The sequence below is a fragment of the Bemisia tabaci genome, chromosome 9, assembly GCF_918797505.1.
Source record: "Bemisia tabaci chromosome 9, PGI_BMITA_v3".
In the NCBI taxonomy this organism is placed as follows: domain Eukaryota; kingdom Metazoa; phylum Arthropoda; class Insecta; order Hemiptera; family Aleyrodidae; genus Bemisia; species Bemisia tabaci.
In genome coordinates this window covers 22372042-22399306 of record NC_092801.1, presented here as the reverse complement: position 1 = coordinate 22399306, position 27265 = coordinate 22372042, and the positions used below count along the sequence as shown (strand labels likewise).

Below are 27265 nucleotides of genomic sequence, written 5' to 3'. Positions count from 1 at the left end.
TTAGCACAGTTACTGTAAGGGAGGTTACAGTTACAGACGATACATCGTTACCTCCCAGACAAAGTATATCACAAGCGTCATGCGAAGTTTAAAAATTTCCGCCGCCATTTTATTTTTTTCAGAGGAATTGTTCAACGAGGGTGTGCGAAAATTTCACTGAATTTTCTTTGTGCTGCTCATAAAATTCAGTGAAATTTTCATGCAGATTCAACCAACAATTTCTCTGTAAAAAAATAAATGACGGCGGATATTTTTAAACTTCGCATGGCGCTTGTGATACTTTGGTCGGAGGTGACGACAAGTCGCTGGCAATTAATCGAATCAGTCATTTTATCAAATGCCTAGGAAGATAGTCAAATTTTGACAAATTACAAAATTTTGAAAATTTATGGCGAAGCGCTCTTGAGTTTTCGATATGGGAGGGGGGGATAACTCATCAAATCTACTATAAGTCATTTCTTAAAAACTTCGGTGTTTTTTATTCGCTGCGTGATGAAAGTTCTGTGAAGATTTTAAGCCTTCATGTTGGTTTTGTCTCCCTTTAAAAGATTAAGTATGAGCGAACATTTTGAAACACTGTAACCTAGACACGCATGTATGCAGTTCCGATGTCGATATAATTATACATAAACATACATAAAACGTATAAAAAAGTTTTTTGTGAGGTGAAAATCGTACTGCTCAACGTTTGTTCATAAAGGAAAACGTAAAGTATCACGATCGCCGATGAAGAAAATTCGAAACTTTCAGCTTCTTCCTAAAACTCATAGCCTCGTTGAAAGTAAGTGCTCAATATTTTTAAAGGTACATCGATTCGACTTTAATTTTGATTAAATTAACCAAATAATATAAAACAATGGATTTTATTTGGTTTCAGTCCAGATTCCTACGGGCTGATATCGTTGAGTTCTGAAACGACCCAACTCTGTAATTTCAAACGGTTTTTCCTTAAAGCCGGCAGACAAATTCTTCATTGTAAACAGCAGTCAATAGCAAAATCCTTAAATAAGCCATCCTCGACTTTGAATGGTTTTTCTTTGCCCCAACTCTTCTGGCATTTACGTGGTTTTCATCCTTTACTTTATGCTCACCCGCCGCGGCGCGCGGCGTGCTGCCAACGCGAACGCATGGCGCAATGCTTGAAGTATCCACTTAGGTTTGCAGGCGCCAATGCGCGTCGCGCGCTGGCCGGCCAACCGCCGCGCCGCCGCGCCGCAGGGCGCGCAGCTGCTATTCAGACTGTTTTCGGACGAAAGTTAGAGCGCCTTCAAATTCTTGAGTATGCAACCGGGGACGTCCACGGAGCACGAATAGTTGCATCAATGCGTTGATATTGCCGTTGCGCTAGGTTTGTCAGCAGCCGAGAGGCCGAGACATTAACCATGAACACCTCTTTTAAATTTTGTCTTCGATGATAGGAACGCAAAAGTTTAACCTCCGTCTAGAAAACAGCGAATCAATTTGTTTATCCTCAATTCCGCATCAGGATTAATTGACATAATGAAATTTTTTTGTATATGTATAATATGATTGGATTTCATTTTGCAATAAGGCACTATTAATCTGAATTTTTTTTTTTTTAATTAACTGAATTATCACGAGGATTAGGAAAATTAGTCCTGGAGGACCTGTCATATTGCTTGTAAATACTGCGCACAAGTGAATGAATAAAAAATTATTATCATTATGTAACTAAGAAATGGATTCTAGCTACACCGAGAAAAACGAGTTTGAACAAGTTTTGTCAGATCGCTTTGGGAATTTCCATTTTAATATTAAAGGCAGATTCGAGTTCTAAAAATTCAATTTGAGGGCTAACATTTTGCACAAGACCCTCATTTAGGCTTTGGAAGAGATCAAGCCCACTCAAGAGATCGATGACCCAACGTTTATTTCCAACGTTTATGTCATATGGATATAGTTTTCTCATTTAAATATGACATGCTAATCTTTCGGCAGCTCTACTCTTTTTAACCTAAATATAATTGAGCTGGCAGTAGCGCTCTATGAACTACTTGTTTGCATCTGTCCAGCCCATTACTTCATCGTACCTACCCTCAATGCATCTTCCTCGTGGTTGCCAGGTTGAGAAATGTTTGCTTTTTCTCGATTTCAATGAGCTTTAAACAGCGGTCTCCCCACAATCCGGCAACATGTAATCTCCTTAGTCTAGTCAAGTAAGCACTTTCTTCTTTTAGAAACGGTAACAGCTTGTGATACTCTAAATTTGGCTTCTCAGACGAAGAGGGACGTGAGATGGAAATTGCCGCGGTTGGCCTAATGGTCATGCACGAGGTCTCTAATGTAAGCATGCCGATGGTGCAATTGAAAAAAAAAAAACGTACGTTTGTATGTTCCTCTTGTGGGTCATGCGTTGTTTTTGCGATTAGTTAGGCTAATAAAAGAAATATGTCGGCTTGGGATCGAGGAATGCTTGGTCATGTCACCGATCAGACGACGTTCAATGGGAAGAAACATTTGCGTCATTTGCTTGTAGGCATGGTGTTTCATAAAAAGCTCAGTGGTTTTTATTACTCAACTTAAATTATCAAAGAGCAATTTAAGGATTGCAGGCAAATTTGTTCGAAAGTTACACAGAACTTACGATTAAAACTTCGGTGATTTTTTTCCCTATGTGAGAAATATCCTGTCAAAATTTTAAGCCATGCTGTTGATTCGGTCTCCTTTTAAAAAATATAATATAGGAGAACAGATTATGAAACACTGCAATACTTAACTAGGAAACGCATTTTTGTAGTTTCATCATCGATATGCTGCGTTTGAAGCGAAGGATGTATTGTTTATACTATGTGAATCGTAATTGCACATATGGAATTGTCACAATATTTTTGTCGGTAATAAAGTTATTAACCAATTAAGACACCGCAAATCATATTTCCTCAACAATTCGAATGGAACGAGGGTATACAAGTAAATCAATGGTTTTTGAACAAATTTATACTTTAAAAATAGAGTAAAAATAAATATCGTCAGCAATTAGATACGGTTTGGCGAGACTTCCTTGAAGAGTGAACCAACATGAACAATATGAGCTGCGCTTAAAAACACTCAAACAAACATTTTTCAACGCTTCAGAGGTGTCCTCGCACGCCTCGAAGGGCATCAGATTTACAACACTTTCCCGCTTCTACTGTATATTCTTTTATCAAAAGCGGGTGACGATCCGTTTGTCTGAGCATCGGATTCAGCGTCAAGGCTCTTAGTTTCACTAAAATGGGCTCTTGTGCATCAACACCACATTGAATATTTATCCCTCACGCGACTAGGGATGAGAGCTTTCGGAAAGCTCACACAGGAGGATATTTGAGTCATTATAGTATTGGTTCGATACGCGATGGTTGTTCGCCCCCCCCCCTCCCCAAAAAACCCCTAAATAGTTCGTTTAAACCAAAAAAGAGCGAGAACCTACCACTGATATCCCAGTGCAACCATATTCCACCACTCGATTAGGTGAATTTGAAGAGACATCTTGTGGCAACCATCTCTCGGTCTGAGAGAAAGCTAGAGACCTGCGATTTTTTTTAAGTATCAAGAAATGCTCCTGTTTTATCCAATTATCCTTATTATCTAACAAGACCGGATTTATAAATTTTTGACTAGATGTTTTTTTCCCCACATTTTTTTTTAAAAAATGAATTTTTTTCAACTTTGTTTTGCTTTTTTGAAACTGTTCTTCGAAACGTCGTTTTGTTATTCGATTAAAATTATGTGCTCACTAACCGCCAACGGGCGATTTCGAGGATTTCACTGGCCGTGAAGTGCCCTGAAAATAATAATATGCTGTTTTAGCACCTAGGATGTCAAAAACGTGTCTGGTGATCACAATATGCTGCCTTTACTGCCCTCGCAGATAACTTTACATCCTATAAATGCAAATTCCACTGCGTGGGCATTCAAGGTAACATCTTAGGATCCTTAGACACATTTTTGGCCACTTAGGTGCTAAAACAGCATACTATTTTTTCAGTGTGGCTTTTGAGGGTGCGTAGCGCCCCCCGGGGGGAGGGGTCGGACCGCGTAACGGCCAGGGGGCTCCCCCTAATATCTTAAGATTTTCATTTTTTGTGATCTTTAATTGAAGGATTCGCTAATTTTTATGACGCCATCTTCCCCCATTAACTGATGTGCCCACTTGAAGAAACTCCTTTGATGTGAGGACAGAGGCTGCGAGTGCCGGAGAATGTTTAATTAAAACAATCGGCCTGGCAATGCGGACACTTCGAAGCAGAAACCGCGGGACGACCGGCCGTTAATCACGGATAAAAAGCAGGATGCGGGACACAGGGATGCACAGATTAAAACACTAAACTCCCGCGATTTCGGGTGCGCCGCCATGAGTAATTGATTCCGCACTCGCGGGCACGTTGCCACTTCACGCCGTGAAAACGCGGAAAAACTCGTCATAGAAGAGGATTTTCAGTGATTTTTCGACGGTGCTGTAAAGGGACTCGACTCATTTCTGGCGCGCTTTCAACAAGTCCATCCTTTCGGCACTCTTGAAGGGATTTTGTCCCCTCTGTTTGCATTGGGAAAAATCTTCGGCTTTATAAATATTTGGGGGATCTGCCCTCTGGTCGCCACCCGGCCCAACCCCCGAGGCGCTCTGCCATGCTAAGGAAGAACGCCAAATGAACATCCGAGAGTTGTCAAATTTCCGTTGATAAAACATGTATTATTGACAAAATGTATGCATATTTCTCCTTAAAATTCTCAGATATTTTAGATTAAAGAGTGTACAAAATTGCCTGAAAAATTTGGAACAAAATATTCACAATTTTCGCAGTAAATCCGGTTTTTATCGAAGGAAATTTGGCAACGTCTGAGGGCTCATACGGCGTTCTTCCTTAGCACGGCAGAGCTGCTAATAGTGATAAACGAGCAGGGATTTTCGGTCTTTGAATTGGTCATGAAAATTAGCAAATCCTTTAATAAGATCACAAAAAATGAGAATCATACGTTACTAGGGGACTCTGTCCCTTGGCTGTTACGCAGCTCAAACTCCGGGGCGTCGCGCGCCCCCAAAGGCCGCTTCGCGGCCAACTGAATCGTCGAAATCGTCCTTTGGCGGATGATGAGCAAATAATTTTAATTGAATAACAAAACGATGTTTCGAAAGAAAATTTCACACCGAACAATATTCTTAATGACTTTTTCCTTACTCAGAATTTTGATTCCTTTCTTGGAAGTCGACCTTTGCAGGGCCTCATGAGCAAAAGAGAAAATTGCAAATTATAAAAGTCGGGGTGCTAACTTCACAGACATCTTCCTAACCCCGTCCATCGAACGTCTTAAAAATGATTTTATTAGAATAGGGTGGATAATGTGGTCTATATATTAATAGTGGTGAACGAACAAGTTATATTTGGTCTTTGAATCGGTCATAGGGCTTTTGATCCGCCAATTTCGCGTCCATAAACTAGTCCAGTCAATCTAGCATTTTTCTGGGAAAATCTATATATAGAAGGTTTTTTTGCGGAAACATGTTGCATTAGGCTACCAGAACAACATATCAAAAGTTTACCAAAATCGGCCGTCCGCTAAGGCCGCCATCTTGAAAAAAGGGGGGGCGGGGGGCCAAAATACGCCGCCGGCGACCGGTTTTTAGCTTATATCTTGAAAAATATCGATCCTACGGAAAAATGTCACTGAACCTTTTAAAAAGATCATAAAATTTCCTATTAGAAACACTATACATTTATTAAGTTGCGACTTCTGGTTCGTGAGATATGGCGGTAGTTTCCTGCGGCTAGGAAAGTCAAATCTTGCGAGAAATCACGTTTTTTCAACAAAATCTGTAATTATCTTAAAAACGGCGAGTCTGAGGCAAAAAAGTGTTCTTACCGGAATGAAAGAGCATAAAATTTCCATGCTACGAATGCTTATAAATTCACAGGGGGTCCGCCCCCGGAGCGCAATGCGGTCCGAACCAACGGCGGCTACTACGCGGTGAGGCTCGGCTTGGCCGCGCCATGAATTGTTGCGGTCCAAGATGAAACGGCTTCACTTTTTTGGTAGATTTACCGCGAGGGTATGTCATATTATCCATTTAAATATGTGCTAATTTCCTTTCATCATGAACCCCCCCCCCCCTCCCCCTTTAGGTCATGCATAAAGTATAGTTAATAAATGTCAACGGTCGCGCTTGAAGATAATGTTATTATTTTAGGCTTTCTTATTCAAATTAAATTTGTCAACAAATCCTCTTTTTTCAAAGTAACTAAAAGGAAATGAATTAATACAAAATATAGAAATAGGAATAAGACAAGAATTTCTTCGTTTATTACCTTAAGCGGTGGAATCGTTTATTAATACCTATATGTTGAAAAGCATGATGGTCTTGAAGGTTCAATTGTTTTTGATGGATACGAACAAAAAGCGCAACAGATTCTACAAAAAGCGTCGAAAGGTGACGACGTTATAGCTTTAAGAAATGTCCTGCCTTAATTCTTTTTGAGGACACTCCCATATCCGTGGCCCAGGACTTGCTTCTATCTATAATGAAAAGAATGATGCGCGTTTAATTCGCTTGTTATCGAAACACTTTACCACAGGGAGTCAAGTTAAAGTATCTCAAGCAGAGGACGATGCGGATACTCTCATCGTAAATGAGGCTATCAGTCTGCCGAGAGGAACGAAGAAACAAGTTGTTATCGTTGGTAGAGTACCTACCTATATTGAGAGAGTATGGCCACTGGGCCCCATGGAGAGACTTTTAGGACCCAAAAATGGCGGCGCTTTGTTTTGGTTTTTGTGGATAGGAGGGGGGTCATTGCCAACTTTTGACTGTTTTCACCAACCACACTTGCTGCCAACCTTACTACATCCAAGATAATTTTTCTCAAAAATTGCACACGATTAGCCTTAAAAATATGCAAAGAATCGCAATAGTGCATTTGGGTAAATTTCTCGTTACGATAAGCAAAGAAAACTACAATTTGAGTCATTTTGCATCACATTAATTTATGGCGTCCGCCATTTTTGGGTCCTAAGGGCTCCATTCAGCCTATGATGGCTGAGCCAGAGCCAATCAGAGGTGGTAACACCGGTGGCCATACTCTCTCAATATAGGTACTCTAATCGTTGGTGAAGACATTGACCTCCTTGTTCTAATGATAGCTTTGACGCCTGCATCAAGCGACATCCTATCACTCAAACCAGGTATAAGGGCAAATATGCAGCCCAAATTTTTAGCTCAAATCGATTGCGAACATCGAACGTAAATTAGAAGAAGAGCATTCTGTTTATCTATGTCGTCAGTGGATGTGATACTACTTCAGCATTTCGTGGCAAGGGCAAAGGCAAATTTATTAAACTGTTAGAAAAATGTGGCGAAGTCTCTTGTATTGCTGAGAAATTTGATGAAACCGACTGCACTCAAGATGAGCTTTGTCAAGCGGGTGAGCAACTCGTTCTTTTGCTGTATGGTGCTGAAAAATCAGTTACCTACTGCTTTGAACAAATGCAGATTTCAGCAGATTTCAATGTTTTAATCGTGCTTTGGCAAGGCAAAAACTGAGGTGAAACTGCAAACGTTGCCTCCAACTTCAGATGCGTGCAAACAACACTTCTTACGTGTATATTATCAAGTTCAACTCTGGAGAGGAAGAAAACGGAATCCCAAGGAATGGGGGTGGAAATCTTCGGAACTCAGGCTTCTCCTTGTGCCTATGCTCAACCCGCCTGACCCCCCCCCCCCTCCCCCCCAAGAACTTTTACAAATCATCTCATGTACATGTTCGAAAAGCTGTAGTGCCCGCTGCTATTGTAAGAGAGCTGGTGTACCATGCAGTGACTTTTGTCTACATTGTTCCGGCTTGGGATGCAGCAATCAAGCAGAAACACTGATCGAAGAGGAAGCAGAAGATGAATTTAGACTCCCTCTTTCTATATTTTGTATTAATTCATTTCCTTTTAGTTACTTTGAAAAAAGAGGATTTGTTGACAAATTTAATTTGAATAAGAAAGCCTAAAATAATAACATTATCTTCAAGCGCGACCGTTGACATTTATTAACTATACTTTATGCATGACCTAAAGGGGGAGGGGGGGGGGGGTTCATGATGAAAGGAAATTAGCACATATTTAAATGGATAATATGACATACCCTCGCGGTAAATCTACCAAAAAAGTGAAGCCGTTTCATCTTGGACCGCAACAATTCATGGCGCGGCCAAGCCGAGCCTCACCGCGTAGTAGCCGCCGTTGGTTCGGACCGCATTGCGCTCCGGGGGCGGACCCCCTGGTGAATTTATAAGCATTCGTAGCATGGAAATTTTATGCTCTTTCATTCCGGTAAGAACACTTTTTTGCCTCAGACTCGCCGTTTTTAAGATAATTACAGATTTTGTTGAAAAAACGTGATTTCTCGCAAGATTTGACTTTCCTAGCCGCAGGAAACTACCGCCATATCTCACGAACCAGAAGTCGCAACTTAATAAATGTATAGTGTTTCTAATAGGAAATTTTATGATCTTTTTAAAAGGTTCAGTGACATTTTTCCGTAGGATCGATATTTTTCAAGATATAAGCTAAAAACCGGTCGCCGGCGGCGTATTTTGGCCCCCCGCCCCCCCTTTTTTCAAGATGGCGGCCTTAGCGGACGGCCGATTTTGGTAAACTTTTGATATGTTGTTCTGGTAGCCTAATGCAACATGTTTCCGCAAAAAAACCTTCTATATATGGATTTTCCCAGATGACCCTTATTTAGAGCTAAATTGACTGGACTAAACGTTTTCGTCCAATTTATTTTTTTCACGTTTTTCTCCCTCGAAATCTTGTCCAAGGGAATTTCGTCCTACTAAACAGTTAGTCCTACGCTCTCGTCCGTCCAGCGTTTACGGGATAAACGCTAAGCGATTCTTTGAGCAGTTCGTTCAGCGGACAAGATTCAGTTTGACAAACTTGACCAACAAATCGATAAACATTACATTCATCAGCCAGCATTACGAAATATATAAATGTTGCCACGTGCACACGAAAATATCGATGACCAAAGTTCCAAAACACGTATCTCCATTGCGATGTTTCAAAATCTCTGTTCCTATTTTATTTTTTCGGAGAGAAACAAACCAATTTTATGGCTGGAAATGCGTACAGAATATTTCGCTCACAGATCAGAAAAATCAAGGGAGTTTTAAGGAATTTGACAAAGTATGAATGGGAGGGCAACATTGCAGACGGAGATACGTTGTTTCGCACTTTAGCCGTCGATATTTACATCACGGATCCGCCAAGTATATCGACGGTGAAACTACCAAACCACGTATCTCGTTTGCGGTGTTTAAAAATTTACACTCACATTTTATTTTTTTGAAGTAGACCAAATCAATATCATTCCTTGAAATTTTCACAGAATTTTCTCTGCACAAAGAGGAAAAATCACAGAAATTTTCAAGACTGGACGTTAGGTAGTTTTTCATTTAAAAAATAAAGAATGGCAGGCAGTCTGTGACGTCGCAAACCGAGATACGTGGTTTGGTAGTTTCACCGTCGATATGCCTCACCAGATTACATTGCTTGAATAGTTAATGCGTGACCGCCAATAAACTCCACCTTCACGACTTTCATACATGCATGTTTATCTAGAGGGAACACCGCAAGCATGGAGACAGCCTTATTCCAAGAATGCTCCCAATCAGCCCTTCAATACAGTTTTCTTGGAAACACGCGATGTCTACCGGGCATTCTTAGAACTAATTTACTTCAACTTCGATCCCTTGTCCCTTCCAATTATTATCAGGGGTCGGTCTTGAGACTTGCGTGTTTACGGTTGAATGTTTCTGTTTTTCGAGGTGTTGTTTTGTGGGCTTCTTAATTAAATGTCCGACGTTCGATCTCTTTACTTCTTTACCTGCTACTAGTTTAACGCGAGTGAACATATTCATAAATCAACTTTAAAACAAATTACGGAAATGAGAATGTAGTCTGTAGTGTACATGACAGGAGAGAAAAATGGTTACAGCTTTTATTTTATTAACCTACCTATGATTGGATTGCGTTTTGTAAAAAGGAACCAAGAGTATTTTAACATTACTAAGATTGTGCAACTTCCATTCTTTGCAAAAGAAAAAAAAAAAAAAAAAATTACCGAGATCATATCACAAATTAAATTTACAAAGGTAATTTTTGCCTTGAATTAATACTTAATTGGGAGTGAAGATTAAACTTGTTTTGATGATCAGTTTGCAAGGTAAAATAAATTGTCTAATCTTAGCGACATGGGAATATGCTCTTAGGATCTTTTTGCAAAATGCAATACGCAAATGAGACTACTGTACTAGTGACGAGGTCGATTATCGATATTTCCTCATTCGAAGTTATGGTAAAGAATCGATCATTAAGATATTCGCTGCGAACACCCTGATTATCGATCCTTTTCCATAGGTTTGAATGGCAGATCAATCGATATATTGCATAGCACGCCGCGCCAACGTACTGCAACTGTATCTTGATCCCAAAAATCGATCGTTTAACAATGGAACATCCTGTATATTGCCTCAGAGTGGATGTCTCACTAAATTTTAATATTTTTTTAGAAAAAATTAGTGGCACAAATTTATACCGTCGTAAGGGGTTACTACTCTGCGGTTTAATAATACTCTCACACGGTTGCGCCACAGTTAGCTACCGGGAAAACCGGGAAACGTCAGAGAATTGAAAAAGTTAGGGAAACTGACGAAAATGTCAGGAATTATGACGAAAATGTCAGGGAAAAATCGTTAAGTCACCTTTATTTGCTTTCTCGAGTGGATTTAACGTTGTGAACAACAAATTTTGCCCGGAAAATATTTTTAACTATTGTCTTTTTAACAACCTGGCATGTTCAATTGGCAGGGAATTTCACCAAAATCAAGTTTTGTTGTTTCCTAATCATGATTGGTTCCCAGGGTCACCAAAGTCAGGGAATACCGGAAAAACCGGGAAATTTCAAGGAATTTTAAGAAACTGGAGAAAACCTGGAAATATCAATGAAAATGTCAGGGAAAGGTCGATAATAAGCACATTTCTTAGTTTTCTAGAATGGATTTTACGTATCGAGGAACAAATTTTGCCCGAAAACAATTTCTTATTATGTCTTCTTGACCATCTGGCATATCTTCAATTGTCAGGTTTCCCCAAAATGTGTCGGGGAAAGCAGGGAAATATCAGGGAATTTAATTTTACAAATTCTCTAGCAACCCTCATGATGCTCTTTTCGGTTAAACGGCAGAAGCTGCCATTCTGGGCCCGTTGTTGCGGGGATGAGCCGAGCTAGAGCGCCTTGCGACTAGACCACCCGCACGACGCTGGCGACTTCCCCAGCTCGGGCATCGGGCCCGGCACCAACTCTGCCATGCTAAGGAAGAACGCCGTATGAGCCTTGAGACGTTGCCAAGTTTCCTCCGATAAAAACCGAATTTACTGAGGGAAATGGAGATATTGCATGTGTGAGGAATTTGCGATTTGACTGATGATTCTTATGTAAAAGTTCGCGAGAAATACGATGGTGCTACTGGTTTTCTCTGAAATCAACTTCCAAGCTCAAAAAAAGCTCTCAAGTTGATTCCAAAATGGAGGGGATATCCCACGCTATCGTGAGAGTCCACCTTTACATCAAGACAAACTCTCCATGCAAAGATAGGGAGCAAATACATTAGCAGTGTTGCCGTGTTTTCAGTTTAAGAGTCACCAAATAAAGTGGCAGCCCTGTCAATGTATTTGCTCCCTATCTTTGCATGGAGAGTTCGTCTTGATGTAGAGGTGGACTCTCAGGGTAGGGTGGGATATCCCCTCCATTTTGGACTCAAGTTGAGAGCTTTTTTTGAGCTTGGGAGTTGATTTCAGAGAAAACCAGTGGCACCATCGTGCTTCTCGCGAACTTTTACATAAGAATCAATAGTCAAATCGCAAATTCCTCACACATGCAACATCTCCATTGCGAATATTATTTTCCAAAATTTTCAGACAATTTTGTACACACTTTAATCTAAAATATCTGAAAATTTCAAGGAAAAATGGACCGCGTTTAACAGAAAGGAACCAAGCCACATCAGCTATTGCCAATTTTAACTGGGCACTTTGTTTTTTTACGAGAAAACGTTTGTGCGGATCCTTTTGAAAATGTTAAGAAATTTGCTTCGCACTATGGAGAAAATTCACTGAAATTTGCACGAAAATCCGCCCAACTGTTTTCATGTAAAAAATTAAATTAGTCAATTAAATTTGGCAATAGCTAATGTGGTTTGGTTCCTTTCTGTTTAACGCGGTCCAAATATGCATGAATGATATCTTAAATATATGTTTTATCAAGGGAAATTTGGCAACGCCTGAAGGCTCATACGGCGTTCTTCCTCAGCACGGCAGAACTTTAGTTGGAGGGACTCTCGGGACTCATCGTGCTTGTCCGGGGCTATCTCTCACTCGACCACAGTCCCCGGCCGCCACCCCCCGCCGCCCCCCGGAACGACTCCGGCTAATTAGCCTTCCTCCCCGCCAGGTGGAGCCACCCTGTATATCGCTGCCCTCCCGGTTCGATTTATGGTATCATAATAGCGATAAACACCCCCGCCCCGCCGAATGGATTTATTACAATTGCCCGATCCCCTCCTCGGTCTAATTTAGTCCACTTGTTCGCCGCCCCCGCAATTGCCGGCCTCTGCAATCCGCATTCCACCGGCGTGCCCTTAAATCACCCCGCGCCGGGATCGATGACGATTGAGAGGTATCTGGGTCACTGATAAGGGTGGTCCGAGTTCCGGATCGGATTCAAGGTCGGCTGTTGGGTCAGCTGAGAGGAGGAGGGGGTTAATGATTACTTAGCATGGTGTCAACGATCATGACGTCAACGATCATGGTGTCAACAAACAGTTTTTCTAAGTTTTTGTTGACACTATGATCATTCAAAATTAAAAAAATTCTGACCCCTATGAAAGATGATGAATACTTAACATGGTGTCAACGATCATGATGTCAACGAGCATGGTTTTTTTTTTTTTTTTTTTTTTTTTTTTTTTTTTTTTTTAAACTTATTCACCTACTTATACAGCAATTGGAATATTTACAATATGATTATAACTAGACTTAGGGCTAAGACTTAATGCTAGTGCTATTAAAATGTTATGTCCCCTAGATAGGGGTAGGAGGAAAAGTATAATACAGTGGGGCACTATAAATACATAGTAATTATAATAGACCGCATTCGATAACGGTTCGATGTATCGTTTGGTTCAAAACAATAGAACATAACCTCAAACCAAACTGTAAGGATTTTAATTGGAAAAGCTGAAAATGAGAAATTTCCTGACAATTTCACTTTGCATTGGCATTTAGTACTCAAAAGAATAAAAAATCTGTTTCAAAAGATCCGTTCTCTCAGATTTCTGAATTTACTTTTGAGGCTATGTTTATGTTTTGAACCAATCGATATCGATACAATCTCACCCGTTTGATGTATCGAATACGATCTATAAGATAAATATGGAATAGAAATATTATGAAGACCGAATGTATTTTTATTATTTACAACGAGCATGGTGTCAACAAACAGTTTTTCTAAGTTTTTGGTGACACCATGATCATCCAAAAATAAAAAATTCTGACCCCCATGAAAGGTGATCACGGTGTCAACGAAACTTAAAACTTCCCTCTATAACATCTCTCGAATTTCAAGTCTAGTTTTCCTTGTGCTATTGACTCTAGCCTAACCTAACCTAACCTAACTCAAAACTAACTTTATCCGACTTTACCTCACAAGTAACCCAACTTCACTGAACCAAAATTTCCTTATATATGACGAGTTTGCTGAAAATTCCATCAGTTCGGATGAACTGGCCTATTTATGCATCGCTCTTAATGGAAAAACGGGAAATGATAGGGGAAACGGCAATATTTTCCTCTTTCTTGATTGAGCAGTTGGCATCTTTCTGACTTGTTCCACTCCAAATTATTCCCATTACACGTAGTTCCTGTTCGTTCCTCTCTTTTCCCCCTCTTTTCCTCTCCCTTTTTCTATGATTCAATAAGAGTCATAATCTTTGAGATTATCCCGAATTCTAAATATTTTAAAGACCCCACAGTACAGCCCTCCCAGAGGATAGAAGTAAGAGATCAGCTACATTTTCCGCCTAAAGCGTGTTCAACGAAATGAGCAATGCTGTCGATAATACTACAAAACGCGAATCTCGGTTTGCGACGGACAAATTTTAATTTCTAAATGTAATAATACTTAACGTCATTTCGTGAAAACTTCCCTGAATTTTACACTTCGGATGAAGGCTATTCTTTGAAAATTTCAAGCAATATCGTTGGTTTAAGTTTCTTCAACACTTTGATGCCCATGCCGCATACCTAGAGGCGGATCCGGCAATTTGGCAACATCGGATTCCTCCATTCAAACCTATGCTAAATAATCGATTCTTGTCGGAGTGCCTGGCCTCTCCAAGAATCGATACATTTCCATAGGTTTAAATGAAGGAAATCCGATGTTGCCACAATGCTGGATTCGCCAATACGGGTCAAGTACACCCGCGGTTTTCTAAAAATACGTGCCCTGCGAGTTGCACATAGCCGGTTCAAATGAGCTTTTAGATATAGGTCTACAGATATATCCTAAAAAAGAAGTAGACACCAAATTGAAAAAAAGAGAGAAAAATCAAGTGTCAGCACAGCCGAAGATACGGCCTCGGATTTGGGCCTCATTTCCTAACTTTTCTCTCGATTCTGAGCGATACCTTCTCGGCAGCAGAGGCTGAACGGAGCATCGCGAAGTGACGCCTCGCGTCATCGCGCCTTCAATTTTGCAGACGCAACACGGACATCCATTAAGTACGAATAGTTGTATCTCTGCGCCGTCATCAACGCGCATCCACTCCGTCGCTTTATCTTCAAATTACTGTGTTCGTATCAGAGTTTATCGCAGTGGTGCTTCAAAGGCTACGAAAGAAAAACAGCAGAAGATATAAACATGTAATCTGGCCTCGTTATTGAAACCTCAACCCGAATCTGAGCGACATTGTACTCAATATTATTGTCTTTTGTTCTCTATTATATTTAATTATTTACTCTGTTTTTTTTTTTAAAAACAATTTTATGTATTTTTTTAAATTTTTAAATCCCCCCTTTTTCTTTTTAAATCTTCTACTCTATTTTTCAAATTTCTTTCATTTCATTTCAAAATTTACTCTTCTTTCCTTTTCTTTATTTTTTATTACTTTTATTTTTTTCAGTTTTTGTACTTAATTCATGTTTATTATAATTGCATCTTTTTCTACTTTTAATTAATGTCAACGTATTTATGTTATTACCTTTTTTTCTCGTATTATTATCAGTTTAATTTAATTTTATGTCTGATCCGGCAGAATAATCGGAGGTATCCCAATTTGCCGGGCAGATTAAAAACGCAAGCGATGTATCGATTGTTATGCTATTTAAACCTATGGTAAAGAATCGATTATTAAGGTGTTCACTGCGAACACCCTGTTTATCGATCCTTTTCCGTAGGTTTAAATTGCAAAGCAATCGATATATCGCAAAGCACGCCACGCCACTGGTTCCTTTCCGATGAACTCGGTCTAATCGATGTTCAGAAGCAGACGTATTCCAACGAAAGACACCCTCGATTCTCATTCAAGTTACGAAAGCAGTTCGGAGGTGAAAATGATCGTGATGCATTCGGACGAAAGAAAGTCAAAGGGGTTGAGGACTTATGCACGAATAAAATTTCAACCCTTTTTCTCAGTTTCAACTTAAGATGATTGCGCAGCCACCATATTTTGTGTCAAAACGACTTGCGATATATTGCATCGATTGGTTCCATTTTTTCAGCTACTCGTCATTTTTCTCGAATTTTGAGATCGCAATCCTGTTGTCAGGAGACTAAAGAGTTCACTCACCAATTTTGACGAGCGCATTTAATTTAATTTAGGCATGTTTTTTTCAAATAGAAAACACAGCATTCGAGTGCAGTTTTGATATCAGTATCGACTGCGATGTTTTTCCTCTGAAAAAATACGCCTATATTACGTAGAATCTGTTTGTCAAAATTGGTAAGTAAATTCTTCATTCTCCTGGCAACAGAATTGCGATCTCAAAATTCGAGAAAAATGACGAGTACCTGAAAAATGGAACCAATCGATGCGATACATCGCATGTCGTTCTGACACAAAATATAGCGTCCATCGAATCACCTTAATGTGGGTTGGTTCTTTTCTGATGAACTCGGTCCAATTTTGCTTTTAAAAATCAGAATAGGTCCCTCTCTTGTAAACGCTGCTCATGTCTATCGAAATGTTATACAGATCCGGCAACACCGCAGCAGAGCGGGTACAAAGCGCACGGTCTGAGGGTACAAAATCGAGAGCGCCGTAATATAATTAGCAATGAAACTGATAATTCCATTGCCGTATTTGTCCGACCCGTGTTTTCAAATTAGGCGCCCCCCCCCTCGCCCCCCCCTCGCCCCCCCCCCTCGCCCCCACCCCGGGGCCCGCCCCCTCCACTTCACCCCTTCGAGGGCTCGATCCCGCCGTCGCGAGCTTCGAGGAAATAAAAAACGGAGTAAAAAATTGAAGGAAACGGAAAGGAAAAAAATTAATTTCACAATTTATTCCGCGACGCGACTGAGTTGCGGGTTGCGTTCGGGCGCCCTGCCGAGCAACCGCACGACTATAAAACCTCGATGCTCCTAACTGTCTATGCGAATCCCGTGTTTATACGCGGTTTCTGCCGAGCGGGACGGTGCAAATCGCCCGCCATATATTATCGCGGCGCTGCGTCGGTCGGGCGTATTTATCAATTTCACACCCCTTCAGATGGATGGCACGCAAATTTAAGCTCGAACCATAACTCAAGAGGTTGAATGCGGAGCCGCGGCGAGGCGGTGCGTCGCGGCGCCGTGCGGCGTCGTTTTAAAGGCCTAAACACTGCCGTATTGAATGAAACGTCGTATGAGCATTCGAATGTTGCCAAATTTCCTCTCAACAAGTGTATATTTTTGAAAAAGGTTATGGATGTCTTTCCTTGAAATTTTCAGACTTTTTAGATCGAGTGGAGATGTTGCATGTGTGAGGGATTTGCGATTTAACCATTGATTCTTATGTAAAAGTTTGCAAGAAACACAACGGTGCCACTGGTTTCTCTGAAATCATCTCCCAAGCTCAAAAAAACTTTCAAAGTAAGGCCAGGAGGGGATATCCCACCCTTCCCTGAGAGTCCACTTCTACATCAAAACAAACTCTCCATGCAAAGATAGAGAGCAAATACATTAGCAGGGTTGCCGTGTTTTCAGTTTTGGAGTCCCCAAATGAAGTGGCAGCCCTGTCAATGTATTTGCCTCCTATCTTTGCATGGAGAGTTTGTCTTGATGTAGAAGTGGACTCTCAGGATAGCGTGGGATATTCCCTCCATTTTGGTCTCAACTCGAGAGCTTTTACTAAGCTTGGGAGTTGATTTCAGAGAAAATCAGTGGCACCATCGTGTTTCTCGCGAACTTTTACAGAAGAATCAACAGTCAAATCGCAAATTCCTCACACATGCAACATCTCCATTACGAGTGAAATTCTCTCAAAAATCAAAAGAGATATACACAGTGATCCAAGGTTAAACGGCCAAACTGCAGGAGCGTGTTTTGTGAATTAAAATAATACTTCCTTGTTCCAAAAGCGTCCAAAAGTTTCCAAAAGTGCCCCCTGTCGGAGCTGCGGCTCCCCTAAAATTTCGGAATTTAAAGTAAATCGTTTTTTCTGAATTTTGGCAACGGTTGTGAACCGAATCTTATAAAAATTTGTACTCCTCTGTACCTACTTCTATGCCCTGAATTCACGAATACGCTAAAAAAAAAGAAGTGAAATCTCAAAAATATCTCGACTTAAAAAGACGAAGAAGAAAATTTGTTGTGTTGTTTAACGAGAAAAAAAGGCAGAAGTTTCATTCCTGCGATTCGAACTTGGGAAAAATCCCGTGAAACGTCCCGTGGAGACAAGGCGTTAGATCGAATTACAAGCAAAATCCGCTTAAAAATCGGAGGAGAAATATTCAAACATTTTCTTGAAAATTTGGCAATGCCTGATGGCTCATACGGCGTTCTTCCTCAGCAACGGTAGAACAGTGGTGTGATGCATGAGCACTAATGTGTGAACCACGCGACAGGACCCCCATCCATAAGTGTGCACATATTTTTGGAATACGGCAGAGGTAGGATTTGGAGGACGATTTGCGATATTAAGGAGCTTAGTCGTGAAAACTAACCTCTTTCTGTCTTGTATTAAGATCCGGCGATTTTTTTTTTTTTTTTTTTTTAGTTTTTGAAAATGTAGATAAAATGTATGTTACTTGTGATTAGATCACGCAGAAAATGCATTAATGTGGAAATGCAAACCGTTCAGCACAGGGGAAAAACTGGGGTGGGGTAAAAAAAAAAATTAAGTTTTTGATGCTGAACACTTCAACACTCAAAGTCATTGGGTTAGATTTCCAGCCGAAATTAGTATCATTAATGATTTTTTGAGCATTTAAACTAAATCGTTTCAGGGGCGGCTATACTGCCGTGCTAAGGCAAAACGTCGTATGAACCTTCAGGCGTTGCCAAATTTCTTTTGATAAAACACAAATTACTCGATAAACTTATGAATATCTTTCTTCCAATTTTTCAGATAATTTTATTCACAATTTTACCTTCTGTTTCTGGAACTTTCGAGGACAAATGTTCATACTTTTTCTCAAAAAGAAACATTTTATCCAACGAAATTCGGCAACTCTCGAATGGTCATGCCGCGTTTTTCCTCAGCACGGCACACTTCAGCAGCATTCTCAACAAAGTTTCCATTTTTTCACCTCAAACTTTGAATTGCTAACGAAGAGTTAATTTGTTGGAATTTAGGGTGTTCTAAGGGATAAATGATGGAGAATTAACCCCTTCAAGCTGCGGTCTAGTCATATCAGCCCCCCCCCCCCCCCCCCGTCATTTAAATACAAATTTTGCCTGACTCCGTCATATCTGCTTAGTTTTTTAATGTGCTGCTTATTGTGTTAAATAATGCTGAAGCTTTAAAATACGCATTTTTCTTCCAAAATTGTGATATTTTCTTATTTTTGGTGTGATATTAATGATCTCCTCTGATTACAGGGATGGAAAATCTATAAAAAGATGAGTCGGATCGCAAGAAGAGAGTAAGTACAAGCATCTGAATTGACTCATAAATGCCATACTTTTTCGTTGGAGCTGACCCCCATATCAAGACAAAACATATCAAAGCCTCTTTTTCATCTTTACTTCAGTGCCAACATTTTTAACCCTTCAGTGCCGTCTTTATAATTTCAAATTTCACGTCCTTCTTCAGCAGACTAAGATCTCACACAATTATTTGTAATGTTAAAGTGATTCGATGGACGCCATATTTTGTGTCAGAACGGCATGCGATGTTTCGCATCAATTGGTTCCATTTTTTCAGCTACTCTTCATTTTTCTCCAATTTTGAGATTGCAATTTTGTTGTCAGGAGACTAGATCACTCACTTACCAATTTTTACAAAGAAATTCAGCGTAATAAAGGCGTGGTTTTTTAGAGAGAAAACATCGCATTCGATACTGATATCGAAACTGCACTCGAATGCGATATATCATCTCTAAAAAAAACCACGCCTTTATTACGTTGAATTTCTTTGTTGAACCAATGAAACCAATGGAATGGAACCAATTGATGCGATACATCGCATGCCGTTCTGACACTAAATATAGCGTCCATCGAATCACCTCAATAGGGAAAAATGAAAATCACGGTTAAGAAGGAAACTCAAAAAATAATTCTTAGCGCAGCGAAAACCCCCGCGAAAAAAAAACTCCATAATCCAAATCAACGCAGGTCAAGGCGACTATTGAAGTGTTCGGAGTGTTATGAGTTTCTGGTTTAATCATAGAATATGTGCTGGAACACCGCCGATGGTATCACTTTTTGAGGCTGTTTTGTCCAGTACTTCTGAGACTAGTGTGCGGCGACTAGCGAAGCCGTATGCGAGAGTTCCCAGCTCCTGGTTTCCCTCAGGGTGTTCCGGAATAAAATTTATTTCATAAAAACCGGAAGTCCCGGGCTTTTTTGAATTAGTTATGACTTGGTCAACATAATTTGACATTAGTAGCGAGGATAATTATGGATTTAGCCGCCGCCGTGTTAAAAAATACCGCACAGTTCACAGTTTTTGTGAACGTGAGGCTAAAAATGCAAAGTGGTCCAATATACCTCTCGTACAGTTCCCGCATCGATGGCCAAAGTGCAAAACCGCGTATCTTCACTGCGCTGTTTCAAAATTTCCGCTAATACTTTATTTTTTCAAAGTAAAACAAGCCAATCTTGTAGCTTTAAATTTCAACGGAATATTCTGCTAACAGAGAGGAAAAATCAAGGTAATTTTCAAGACATTGCGATGACTTATTTTCTAAAAAAATAATAAAGTATGACAGGAAGTCTGTAACGTTGCAAACGGAACGGAAATGGTTCCGCGCTTAGGCCGTCAACTTGTTTTCATTTTTTCTTATTATAAGAGTTCTTTTGCCGCAATGAATCTATCTAAAGTACCTATACACGGCGAGTATGGGCAATTCGGTAATTTTGATGTAGTTTGCTAGGTTAGCCTAGTAGTCAGCGCGCCTGACTCTAGGTAAATAGGTCCCGGGTTCGAATTCCGGTAGTGGCGTCAAATTTTCTTGGAACTGACGAGTGGATCTGCAGGAACAGGTTCTACTTGGCTTTATTCCCTGAAAATGTGAAAAGCCTGGAGAATGGGATGTCCATATTGCCCTGTTGTCTACGGATATTAAATCTCTGTCTATAGTTGGCTGTAGAGTGTAGACCTCTGAGAAAAAGTGTAATCTATTAAACCTGCAAAAAAATTCCCATTTGTTACTCCATGAGGGAGGGTTGTCGTAACTCTCGGTATAAAGGGACTTTTAATCGGCACTGTTTTTATATAGCTACTCTAGAGCTAGCATTTATCTAGATCTAGCATTTATTGAAACATCTGTAAAATTCTACGGTGGAGGATTCCCGGAATTCAATCGGAGGAAGTTGTGCCGGGTAAAGCAGCTTTCAGGATCAGGAACTGCATGAAGTCCTACTATCGGAGCTGGATGCACGGGAAAAAAAGAAAAAGCACGGCCGGTAATGGGCCTGCATTTTGGATGTAGGCAAACCGCAACGCTCAATGGTAGTGCCTGGGTGCGCTGGTCGTCAAAAGTGACATTTTAATCCGGGTGATTGAATTTGCATGGCCTAATCCTGCTGCAGGCGCGCCATAATTATCGCGACAGCTGTTGCCAAACTGTGCCAAGCTGGGCTGATGTCTCGCATGGGTTGGATTAGCATCAAGTTATTCAAGTTAGAGTACCTACATATGAGGAGAGCACGGACAAGGCCCAGAAAGGTAGCCAACCTTTTGAACGAATTGACTTGAAAAATGCCGCTGCCATTCTTCAGATTCGAATATCAAAGTCCAATGGAGATGTTGCATGTGTGATGAATTTGCGATTTGACTGTTGATTCTTATGTAAAAGTTCGCAAGAAACACGATAGTCCCACTGGTTATCTCTGAAATCAACTCCCAAGCTCAAAAAAAGCTCTCAAGTTGAGGCCAAAATGGAAGGGATATCCCACCCTACCCTGAGAGTCCACGTCTACATCAAGACGAACTCTCCATGCAAGGTAGGGAGCAAACACATTGACAGGGCTGCCACTTTAATGGGAGACTTCAAAACTGAAAATACGGCAACCCTGCTAATTTATTTGCTCCCTAACTTTGCATGGAGAGTTTGTCTTGATGTAGAGGTGGACTCTCAGGATAGCGTGGGATATCCCCTCCATTTTGGCCTCAACTTGAGAGCTTTTTTTGAGCTTGGGAGTTGATTTCAGAGAAAACCTGTGGCACCATCGTGTTTCTTGCGAACTTTTACTCCAGAATCATTAGTCAAATCGCAAATTCCTCACACATGCAACATCTCCATACTGTCGTGCTTAGGAAAAACGCCGTATGAACCTTTAGGCGTTGCCAAATTTCCGTTGATAAAACACGAATTTCCCGGTAAACTTATGAATATTTTTCTTCCAATTTTTCAGATAATTTCGTTCGCAATGTTACCTATAGCTCCTGAAACTTTCAAAGTAAAATTCTCATAACTTTCCTACAAAATGGACATTTCATCGAAGGAAATTTGGCAACTCTCAAATGCTGATACGGTGTTCTTCCTTAGCACGGCAGTGATGTATCAAGATCCCCTGTGGAGATCCGCATCACTGTCATAAACGTGACGTCCCTTCAATGATGAGATACTAATAATGCTCGGCAATTAATATTGCCGTGCTAAGGAAGAACGCCGTATAAACCTCCAGGCGTTGCCAAATTTCCTTTGGTAAATCATGCATTTTTGGGAAAACTTGTGCATTTTTGGGGCAACTTGTTCATATTCATCTTCCAATCGCTCAGATATTTTTGTTCGCAATTTCATCCAAAGCTCCTGAAAATTTAAAGGAAAAATGTCCCTTACGTTCCTCAAAAATAAACATTTGATCAAAGGAACTTTGGCAACTCTCGAATGTTCATACGGCGTTTTCCCTTTAGCATGGAAGAACAGCTCTCGCAAAATCGCCTCCCATAACGTATCGCAGGGCGAGAGTGATCTCAATCTTATTCCGCTATGGGGCTACACCCCCTGACCGCTTCACAGTCCAATCTCTCGGAGTGCTTCGCGCGTCGCGTCTCAAGCGCTTTGAGTTACGATCTACTCTTATGATTCTTATTTGGACGTACTTCTGTCAAACGGAACTAACCGCCAATTCGAGTTCCTTTTGAGGAATTTAGAATCCCGGATAGAGCGTTCTGTCAAACGAAACTAAGCGCCATGGAAAAGCATTGCGACAATAGGACGCCCGTTTCCGCCGCCAATCCAAGCCCCCCTCTACCTTCCTCCCCCTATTCCGCTTAGTTCTGTTTGATAGAAATACGTCCATTTTAGAATAGACTTCGAAAACTCGCTCAACTGCAGTAATTAAGTTATTTTGCAAAAAAAGAAGAAGTTAAATTCTCGCTCGAATGTCCGATCTTGCAACACGTGCTTCGAGCTTCAGTCTCGTGATTTCACTGTTTATTAAACATCGAACTACAGCGGTCACACTGCCATACTAAGGAAAAACGCCGTATGAACATTCGAGAGTTGCCAAATTGTTGAAACCAGAGTTAAAACCTTATTTCTTAATCACAATGTAAACCAAATAGGGCCTCCTGAGTAAATAAACGAGACTGGAAAAAAAAAAAACAAATTGGATCTAGAGTCCAGACTCTTAAAAACATCGACAAGAAAAAGCACTCTTGATTCAATCAGAATCTAGCTTAAATCAAGAACCAAGCCTCTTAATTTAAGCGGATTTCGTTTTGATTCATGCAAAAATCCGATTGAATCAAGAGTATTTTTTCTTGTCAATGTTTTTTCAAGAGTCTGGAATCTAGATCCAATATGTTTTTTTCCAATGGACAATGAATAATTAGTTCGTACGAGTCAAGAAAACTTTTTATTGTAAAAATGCTCTAAGCTTTTAAAAATACCATCATCTTATTTTTTACTCCAGCGACTTTTTGAAATAACCGCCCTGCCAGCAACCGAAAGCATTTGACCAAGCTCGAGATAGGCTGGGGGCCAAAATTCCCTCGAAGTTGGCTTAAGTGCGAACACCGGTCCGCGCTTACTATTTTTTGCTCGTGCGGACCCTAAACTGGGGGGGGGGGGGGATTAAAAAAGGGGCCCATATTGTCCCGAGGGTCGAAGCTGGTCATACTTCCACGCGGACAGAGAGGACCGCACAATGGCAGTAACAAACGTGAACAATCTGAATTGCTCACCCAACCTGAACGACTGATAAACGCATTACTATCTTGAACGGCGATGCCAGCTCCTGTACCGGATAGTAGAAATTATACGCGCTGCATTAATACTGAATTTTGCAATGAAAAATTACAATTTCTAGCCCATTGATAAAAAAAACTCCAATCTGCCTAGGGAAATTAATGGCACGTATGTTATTTCTAAAATGAGACAGAATTTGCAGTTCCGAACTGCAAAATGTGGTTCATTTAGTGAAAAAGACGTTTCAAGTTTTGTGAGAAACAACTGCAGAGTGCTGGAATTTCAAAACCTCTGGTCAACATTATCAGTTTTTGCGAAAATGACGAAATTGTTTAAAACTGCATATAAGGTGCTTTATTTCAAAATTTTTCAAGGGAAAGTCCCCCAAGACCCCTCTTCCGCGTGTCTCATCCGACGTGTCTTGATCCGCGTACGGCCGGTTCGAGTTTTTTTTTGAGTTTTTAAATTTTATTCTTATCAGCATCCAACCAAAGCTTGATGGATTTCTAGCCTGGACGTTTTAGTTCTTTTAATTGAGGGGCTTGGAGGACAAGGCGTATAAGTGCAGTTTTTGCTGTTTCGAGAAATACGTGTTTAAAGTTTTGAAATTACACGGATCCTTATGGCGATAAGGAAGTGCAAACTGACTTTCTGATGCTTAAAAATTAGAATTCGGGAGCAAATTTTTCACAGAATATGCATTAAGACTAGTTTTACTTGAGACCATTAATATCTCAATTTTTTCAAAAACTGCACTCATACGTCCTGTCCTCCAAGCCCCTCAATTGTCCCCTCTGGCCTTGTTACCCTGTTATTTATCTTGCGTATAATTGAATTTTTCATTTACTTGCTGTGTCCGGTATCACAGCAGTTCTAAATCCAGTGATTTTTCACAGTCGTCCATTTTCAATGAGTATTTAAACTCGAAAGGCTGTCAATATTCATTGTTGAAGACCTCATCAGGTATTCGGTGACACTGCGACAAAAGACTATTGCGTCAATGCCATTCATCTTCCCTCGATAAGGTAACTGTGATTTCATAAGAGATCCGACAACTTGGACTCCGCAAATTATTCATCCTCCAACACCATTCCACCCTCCTCCGCGATACGTAATCGGTGCGACGAGTTAAGGGTTGAAGGGGACCTCGATTCGGAGGGAGGGTGGGGGGTGGGCGAGGTGAAGCTCGTATGATGAATCTGACCCACCACATATTTTCGCGCAGATTTCGAGTTTCGGTCTCTGTCACTTTATTATCCACCACTAATTAACGGCGTTAGTTACGGCGGTTGTCGATTTGCCGCTCGGATTTAAAACGTACGGTCGCTTTCAAATGGACCACTAGATAGGGGGCAAGGAATCAAGAACTAAAATAAATGAAGCCTTATCGACGATGTAAGTCCGCAGCCAAGTATCTCGGTATGCGACGCCGCATCACGGAAAAAAAATTCTCGGCGTTTTTACCAAGGTCCGTTGGTACCTTTACCATCTCACTTTTTTTTACCAATTATTGGTAATTTTACCGAGACAGACTGGTAAGCTTACCTAAAAACCGGTATTTCTACTGTTTTTTTTAGGTAAGAATAACACTTTTATTTATAATAAATTCCCAGTAACTTTGCCATTTTATCTCGGTAATTCTACCACAATCGATAAAAAATATTGGCGTTTTTACCAAGTTCCAGTAAAATTACCGAGAAAGTTCAATAATTTTACCAAGATTTCTCGGTAAAATTACCAATTCCATGAATAGTAATTTTACCAAGAAAAAACTGGGACCAAATATAACCCTGAATTCTTGCAAATATAACCCTGAATTCTTGGTAATTTTACCCTTTTCTTAGTAAATACACCGAGATTTTCTTTTCAGTGCAGACTTCCTGACATGCTTTATTTTTTAAGACTTAATTAATAAAGAGAAAAGAAAAAATCGAGTTTCAACGCAGCCGAAAATAGGAGAGACGTAATCAGCCTCTTTGTTTAACTTTTCTTCCGAATCGAAAATGAAACCTCATGGGCAGTATAGAGCGGAGTATTGCGAGTTCACGTCTCGCGCCATCGCGCCTTCAATTTTGCAGACGCAACACGGGCGTCCATCAAGTACGAATAGTTGTATCTCTGCGCCGTCATCAACGCGCGTTCTTTCTCTTCCTCTATTTCCATATTTTGTTGGTTCCGTTGGTTTTATTTGCAATGGTTTATTAAGGGCTACGTGAGAAACACAGTCAAAGATAGGAAAACCGTGATCAGGCCTCGTTATTGTCATGGGAACGGAGTTCCCCATGATATTAGAATCGTTCCGTTGCTATCGCTATGGGATTCCCTATGCCTCTGCGACCTTGAGCGTTTCGCCCAGTGTTCGATTTTTGGTTCATTTTCGGATGTATCAAAAATCGTTGTGTTTTTTAGCCAATCATGTCTCTACGTCAGGTTGTGTAGAATTCTAAAATTCGCTTTCCGCGAGTTTTTTTTCTCCTTGAGATGTCGCGTCTGACTGGTAAATCTGCGCAGAACCACGAAGTTCCGATTTTAGGCAAATTCTTTTTTTTGGGAGGTTCCGATTGGTTACTTTTCGCCATCAGTTTTCTGTTCGTTGGTGCAAAAGATCGCCTACCTCGTTGCTCTTGAGAAGCCGCCATTATCCCACCTCAAATTTTACAAATAGAAATAAAGACATAATAACCATCGTACAAGGTGGAAAATTGCTCTGGAGGACTCGGTACGGACAAATAAGTCAAAATCAGACCTCGATTGATTGATTTAATTCATGGATACGCAAATATTGCCTTAGCTCAACTGCCGCGATCGGAATGCATGCTGGGATGAACCTCGAGACACATGATAGCATAGGCAAACAATGTCTCACAGAGAAAGGCGCTTAGCTCGTTTCTCTCATATCGAAGACGCGAATCGCTCAAGGACAACTCTTGTGATAAGTCCCGCCCATCGTCCGAGTCTTTTAAATGCTATTTTTTTCGATCAGCCGTGGATCTGTGGTAGCCTAGTTGACTGAGGCGCCCCATTTTTTTGTTAAGGTGCGGGCAATAGGTGATCGGGAGTTCGATACCCGGCGATGGGAGTTAATTTTTAATGGTTGTATTGAATGTTTTAGACCAATCATCAAAAAATAATTAATACTAGATGATAAATGTACGAACATTTTCTCGTGAGTTAATATGTTAAACAAAAATACTGGAATATACCTCCTTCATATAATCAGCCACATGTTTCCCCAAATTAATGACGTTATTTTCTTTTTTTCAATAAAGTTTATTTGCATTCAACGTTCGTAAGTTAAGCAAGATGTACCTATTGATACAAATAGAAAGACATGAAAATAGTATGTCTAACATTTCAGTTGTTTTTTTTTTTTTTTTTATTTTTT

At 40.4% G+C, this 27265-nt stretch overlaps 1 protein-coding gene across 1 annotated transcript in view; it reads left to right on the top strand.

Moving 5' to 3' along the window:
- LOC109034657 (uncharacterized) overlaps window positions 1-27265 on the top strand; it is a 76719-nt gene that overhangs the window by 13978 nt on the left and 35476 nt on the right. Inside the window, exon 2 of the mRNA XM_072304331.1 lies at window positions 19121-19164. The gene's annotated coding sequence lies outside the window, so the exon portion shown is untranslated. The remainder of the gene's footprint in view (window positions 1-19120; window positions 19165-27265) is intronic.